The 7,500-nt window shown below is 43.3% G+C and overlaps 1 non-coding gene across 1 annotated transcript; it reads left to right on the forward strand.

The window, feature by feature from the left end:
• The first annotated feature begins 5,090 nt into the window (after positions 1 to 5,090).
• Positions 5,091 to 5,209, forward strand: LOC123687579. The gene has a single exon (XR_006749297.1). It is a non-coding gene; the product is annotated as a 5S ribosomal RNA (ribosomal RNA).
• The last annotated feature ends 2,291 nt before the right edge of the window (positions 5,210 to 7,500 follow it).

A 7,500-nucleotide genomic window follows, 5' to 3' on the forward strand; every position in this document is an offset into this window, starting at 1 on the left:
GATGTCTAATACGCCTAGTTAGCAGGCTAGAGTCTCGTTCGTTATCGGAATTAACCAGACAAATCGCTCCACCAACTAAGAACGGCCATGCACCACCACCCACCGAATCAAGAAAGAGCTCTCAATCTGTCAATCCTTCCGGTGTCCGGGCCTGGTGAGGTTTCCCGTGTTGAGTCAAATTAAGCCGCAGGCTCCACTCCTGGTGGTGCCCTTCCGTCAATTCCTTTAAGTTTCAGCTTTGCAACCATACTTCCCCCGGAACCCAAAAGCTTTTGGGTTCCGGAAGCTGCCCGCCGAGTCATCGGAGGAACGTCGGCGGATCGCTAGCTGGCATAGTTTATGGTTAGAACTAGGGCGGTATCTGATCGCCTTCGAACCTCTAACTTTCGTTCTTGATCAATGAAAACGTTTTTTGGCAAATGCTTTCGCTTCTGTCCGTCTTGCGACGATCCAAGAATTTCACCTCTAACGTCGCAATACGAATGCCCCCATCCGTTCCTGTTAATCATTACCTCGAGGTTCCGAAAACCAACAAAATAGAATCGAGGTCCTGTTTCATTATTCCATGCATAAAATATTCTGGCAAAATTTTCAGCCTGCTTTAAGCACCTTAGTTTGTTCAAAGTAAAAGTGCCGGCCCACCTCGACACTCAGTGAAGAGCACCGCGGCGGGGCAATTTGGGCCGCCCTTGCGAACGACCCGCCGGCAGGACGTCTCGCGACACGCCAGTTGACACCGCGAACGATGAACCGGACGGCGCGAGACACAAATTCGACTACGAGCTTTTTAACCGCAACAACTTTAATATACGCTATTGGAGCTGGAATTACCGCGGCTGCTGGCACCAGACTTGCCCTCCAATGGATCCTCGTTAAAGGGTTTAGAGTGTACTCATTCCGATTACGGGGCCTCGGATGAGTCCCGTATCGTTATTTTTCGTCACTACCTCCCCGATCTGGGAGTGGGTAATTTGCGCGCCTGCTGCCTTCCTTGGATGTGGTAGCCATTTCTCAGGCTCCCTCTCCGGAATCGAACCCTGATTCCCCGTTACCCGTAACAACCATGGTAGGCGCAGAACCTACCATCGACAGTTGATAAGGCAGACATTTGAAAGATGCGTCGCCGGTACGAGACCATGCGATCAGCTTAAAGTTATTCAGAGTCACCAAATTGTACGATGACGAGCGAACCCGCCACCTATTGGTTTTGATCTAATAAAAGCGCTCCTTCCGTTCCCGGTCGGAGCTCTATTTGCATGTATTAGCTCTAGAATTACCACAGTTATCCAAGTAAATGTGGGTACGATCTAAGGAACCATAACTGATTTAATGAGCCTTTCGCGGTTTCACCTTAATTTGGCTTGTACTGAGACATGCATGGCTTAATCTTTGAGACAAGCATATGACTACTGGCAGGATCAACCAGGGAACTGCGTGCTTATACGATCGGTCCACGAGATTGCCGGTATGGCCAAACCCGTTCGCCTCTCGTCATGTGGCACTAGCCATGTCGATTGACTTCGACTAGCGCCGCACATCAGTAAGTGCAAGTCCTCGACGAAACGACGTAACAGCCCCCAGTCAGCATGAGACTCAAGCTATATATACATCATCATCATCTCGGACAAAACACCGATCAAAAATGAGAAAGTTTCTAGAAACAATCCCTCGCCAAGGCGTCCATATATAATACGAACCCCCGGCTATCAACTAATTTCTTATACACATTCCATCTCGACCCTTCGCTATACATGTGAATATAACGACACGGTGATTCGAGATTCAACAATATTTGTCGCTCGGAACGAATTGAGTGGTTGCAAATTTTTTGTGAACATAACCCGCAACGGGCAGAGGATCACGATTTTAAGGTTGGTCGCTTAAAGGCCATTCGACTACAAAGAGACGAAGCGGACCGCGACCTCGCTGCATGAGGTTGACGAAAGCGACCCAAGATGCGAAAGCCGAAACCAACACACCTTGCCAGTACCCAAACGCCGAGGTCGGATTCGGGTCTACCACTTACCAACTGAATATCATCCTAAAAAGAACTCCAAACAGTCTAGGACAGGACCCATTCTCCACCCCTTCTATATATGTCAGGAGAACCCCGGATTCCCCTCCAGACACGATTTAGCAAACTTTTCCCGATCGATCCGACCCACCGAGGCCGTTTCGACCGTTCGCCGCGCCTACTAGAGCTGATTTCTTCGGACTCCGATCAGAAAATCCGCCGATGCATGTCGTTAACACCTAGTCCGCCTCGTCCGATCGATCGAGGCCGTTTCGACCGTTCGCCGCGCCTACTAGAGCTGATTTCTTCGGACTCCGATCAGAAAATCCGCCGATGCATGTCGTTAACACCTAGTCCGCCTCGTCCGATCGATCTAGGCCGTCTCGATCCACCCATCGCGCATCGAAAGTCGCATCTCTCGAACTCCGATCCGGAAATCGGCCGATGCATCACGTTAACTATTTCTTATATATCTAATATAATATACATCGAGACGGTAAGAATTCTTTTAATCGAAGATATACATATACTTCTCATCAATATCCAAAAGCTTATCGAAAAATAAATTACTCAACTTTTACGTGAAGAATCGTTCACCCAAACCTTATCCCCTATATATGTCAGGAGAACCCAAGGTTCCCCTCCAGACACGATTTAGCAAACTTTTCCCGATCGATCCGACCCACCGAGGCCGTCTCGACCGTCCGCTGCGCCTACTAGGGCCGATTTCTTCGGACTCCGATCAGAAAATATACCGATGCATGTCGTTAACACCTAGTCCGCCTCGTCCGATCTATCTAAACAGTCTCGACGCACCCAACACTCTTTCAAAGTCGGATTACTCGGACTCAATCTGAAAATGGACCGATGCATGACGTCAACACTTAGCCCGCCTCGTCTGATCTATCTAAGCCATCTCGACCCACCCAACACGCCTTCCAAGTCGGATCACTCGGACTTCGATCTGAAAATCTCCGGACTCATTTTTATGAATATCCCCAGTCAGTAAGAACGTTATTTCGCCAATATATACCAACAATAAACCATATTCCAATAGCTGAACCAAAAATATAATTCCCGATCCAAACGTTCTGCATCGCCCAACGCGACCACCTTCCCTATATATGTCAGGAGAGCACAGGGTTCCCCTCCAGACAACACTTACGCTCTATCCCCGACTCTCGGTCGATCGATAGGCCAGGTCAGCGGTGTCTGTTTCGGCCGAAGCTCGGACTTTGGTCAAAATGTTCCGATACAAAATTTGAACCAAGATAGATACAGATATGATTCCTTCTTAAATATACGTTGATTATCGAACAGAATATGGTAAATATTTTGCGATGACCGAGGATTTCATGAATTTTTTTTTTTTTCGAAAAAATTTTCTGTTATCGGAATTTCCTCAAATTTCATTTGGTTGCCTCCTAATGCATATTAAAAACGATAATCAACAATCAGAATCATTATTTATCATTTATTTCAATTTTTATAATGAAAAACGTTCACGTCCTTTCGCGCCTCTCGATCGTCGTTTACGTGATGCATCGGTCAGCCCTAGTTTACGTGGTGCATCGGTAAGATCGAGTTCACGTTCTGCATCGGTAAGATCCAGTTCACGTGGTGCATCGGTAAGATCGAGATTACGTGGTGCATCGGTAAGATCGAGTTTACGTGGTGCATCGGTAAGATCCAATTCACGTTCTGCATCGGTAAGATCCAGTTCACGTGGTGCATCGGTGAGATCGAGTTTACGTTCTGCATCGGTGTGATCTAGTTTACGTTGTGCATCGGTAAGATCGAGATTACGTGAAGCATCGGTATGATCGAGTTTACGTTCTGCATCGGTCTGGACTTAGAGATATATTTTCGACGTGAAAATGTTCCGATACAACTTTTGAACCAGGATAGTTAGAGAGATGATTTTTTCTGGGATGTACGTTGATTGGGGAATGGATTGTGGAAAATAACTTGCCATGACCGAGGTGTTCTCGAATTTTTTTTTTTTTTCGAAAAATATTTTCTGATTTTGGATTTTACTCAAATTTGATTTCGTTGCCTTCTAATGTGTTCTAAAAGAGTAAATCAGTAATCAGAATCGAAAAATATTTTTCGGATTTTTTTTTTTTTGAAAAAAAATTTTCTGATTTTGGAATTTCCTCAAATTTGATTTGGTTGCCTTCTAATGTGTTTTTAAAGCGTAAATCAGTAATCAGAATCAATATTCATTGTCGACTTTAATTTTTATAAGGAAAAATGTTCACGTCCTTAAACGCCTCCCCATCATTAGCCCGAGTCCAAGTCGATGTCAGTTCCGAGCGGACGGTGTCAGATACTACCTATCGCCCCGGTCTGGACTTGGCGAGGTATTTCGACGTGAAATGTTCCGATACAACTTTTGAACCAGGATAGTTAGAGAGATGATTTCTTCTATGTTGTACGTTGATTGTGGAATGGATTGTGGGAAATAACTTGCCATGACCCAGGTGTTCTTGAATTTTTTTTTTTTTCGAAAAAAATTTTCTGATCTTGAAATTTCCTCAAATCTGATTGCGTTGCCTTCTAATGTGTTCTAAAAGAGTAAATCAGTAATCAGAATCAATATTCATTGTCGACTTTAATTTTTATAAGGAAAAATGTTCACGTCCTTAAACGCCTCTCCATCGTTACCCCGACTCCAAGACGATGTTAGACCGGAGCGGACGGTGTCAAATGCGACCGATCTCCCCGGTCTGGACTTAGCGAGATATTCCGACGTGAAATGTTCCGATACAAAAATTTAACTGTGATAGTTAGAGAGATGGTTCCTTTTGTGATGTACGTTGATTGTGTAATAGAATATGGAAATAAACTTGAGATGACCGAGGTCTTCTGGGATTTTTTTTTTTTTTCGAAAAATATTTTTCGATTTCGGAAATCCCTCAAATTTCATTGAGATATGTCCTAATGTGTTCTTAAAGCTTAAATCAACAATCAGAATTAATATCCAAAAGTTATTTCATTTTTTATGAGGAAAAACGTTCACGTCCTTTCCGCTCCCAAAAAGTGAGATATCATAGAAAATATCGCAATATATGTTGTTTACGGCCATACCACGCTGAAATTGCCAGTTCTCGTCAGAACACTGAAGCCAAGCAGCGTCGGGCGCGGTTAGTACTTGGATGGGTGACCGCTTGGGAACACCGCGTGCTGTAAGCTTTTTTTTTACGTTCTGCATCGGTCTGCCGAGATAACGTGGTGCATCGGTATGATCGAGTTTACGTTCTGCATCGGTAAGATCGAGATTACGTGATGCATCGGTAAGATTGAGATTACGTGGTGCATCGGTAAGATCGAGATTACGTGGTGCATCGGTAAGATCGAGTTTACGTGGTGCATCGGTAAGATCCAATTCACGTTCTGCATCGGTAAGATCCAGTTCACGTGGTGCATCGGTGAGATTGAGATTACGTGGTGCATCGGTAAGATCGAGTTTACGTGGTGCATCGGTAAGATCCAATTCACGTTCTGCATCGGTAAGATCCAGTTCACGTGGTGCATCGGTAAGATTGAGATTACGTGGTGCATCGGTAAGATCGAGTTTACGTGGTGCATCGGTAAGATCCAATTCACGTTCTGCATCGGTAAGATCCAGTTCACGTGGTGCATCGGTAAGATTGAGATTACGTGGTGCATCGGTAAGATCGAGTTTACGTGGTGCATCGGTAAGATCCAATTCACGTTCTGCATCGGTAAGATCCAGTTCACGTGGTGCATCGGTAAGATGGAGATTACGTGGTGCATCGGTAAGATCGAGATTACGTGGTGCATCGGTAAGATCTACTTTACGTTCTGCATCGGTCTGCCCTTGTTTACGTGGTGCATCGGTAAGATCGAGATTACGTGAAGCATCGGTATGATCGAGTTTACGTTCTGCATCGGTCTGCCCGATATTACGTGGTGCATCGGTTCAGCCCTAGTTTACGTTGTGCATCGGTCTGGACTTAGAGATATATTTTCGACGTGAAAATGTTCCGATACAACTTTTGAACCAGGATAGTTAGAGAGATGATTTTTTCTGTGATGTACGTCGATTGGGGAATGGATTGTGGAAAATAACTTGCCATGACCGAGGTGTCCTCGAATTTTTTTTTTTTTCGAAAAAAATTTTCTGATTGTGGAATTTTCTCAAATTTGATTTGGTTGCCTCCTAATGTGTTCTAAAAGAGTAAATCAGTAATAGGAATCGAAAAATATTTTTCGGATTTTTTTTTTTTTCGAAAAAAATTTTCTGATCGTGGAATTTCCTCAAATTCGATTTGGTTGCCTTCTAATGTGTTTTTAAAGCGTAAATCAGTAATCAGAATCAATATTCATTGTCGACTTTAATTTTTATAAGGAAAAATGTTCACGTCCTTAAACGCCTCCCCATCATCAGCCCGAGTCCAAGTCGATGTCAGTCCCGAGCGGACGGTGTCAGATACTACCTATCGCCGAGGTCTGGACTTGGCGAGATATTACGACGTGAAATGTTCCGATACAACTTTTGAACCAGGATAGTTAGAGAGATGATTTCTTCTATGTTGTACGTTGATTGTGGAATGAAATACGGAAAATAACTCGCCATGACCGAGGTGATTACGATTTTTTTTTTTTTTTCGAAAAAAATTTTCTGATCGTGGAATTTTCTCAAATTTGATTTGGTTGCCTCCTTATATGTTCTAATAGCGATAATCAACAATCAGAATCAAAATCCATGATCGGGTTTGATTTTTATAAGGAAAAATGTTCACGTCCTTTTTTTCAACCCCGACTCATTGACGATGTTAGAACCGAGCCGGCGGTGTCAGATACGACCGATCGCCCCGGTCCCGATCGTCATTTACGTTGTGCATCGGTCTGCCCGAGATTACGTGGTGCATCGGTCTGGACTTAGAGATATATTTTCGACGTGAAAATGTTCCGATACAACTTTTGAACCAGGATAGTTAGAGAGATGATTTTTTCTGTGATGTACGTCGATTGGGGAATGGATTGTGGAAAATAACTTGCCATGACCGAGGTGTCCTCGAATTTTTTTTTTTTTTTCGAAAAAAATTTTCTGATCGTGGAATTTTCTCAAATTTGATTTGGTTGCCTCCTAATGTGTTCTAATAGCGATAATCAACAATCAGAATCAAAATCCATGGTCGGGTTTGGTTTTTATAAGGAATAATGTTCACGTCCTTTTTCGCCTATGTTCTTTTTCGACGTGAAATGTTCCGATACAACTTTTGAACCAGGATAGTTAGAGAGATGATTTTTTCTGGGATGTATGTTGATTGACGTACGAAACTTGGAAAAAAATAGAAAAGACCGAGGTACTCTAGAAAAAAAAATTTATTGAAAATATTTTTTTGATTTCGGAATTAATTCGAAATTCATTCAGATGTCTTCTATCAATATCGCGAAAGAAAAATCAATAATCAGAATCGATATTCATCTAAGATTATTTCCTTCTGGATTGTGTT

Source organism: Harmonia axyridis, chromosome X (assembly GCF_914767665.1).
Source record: "Harmonia axyridis chromosome X, icHarAxyr1.1, whole genome shotgun sequence".
Lineage (NCBI taxonomy): Eukaryota > Metazoa > Arthropoda > Insecta > Coleoptera > Coccinellidae > Harmonia > Harmonia axyridis.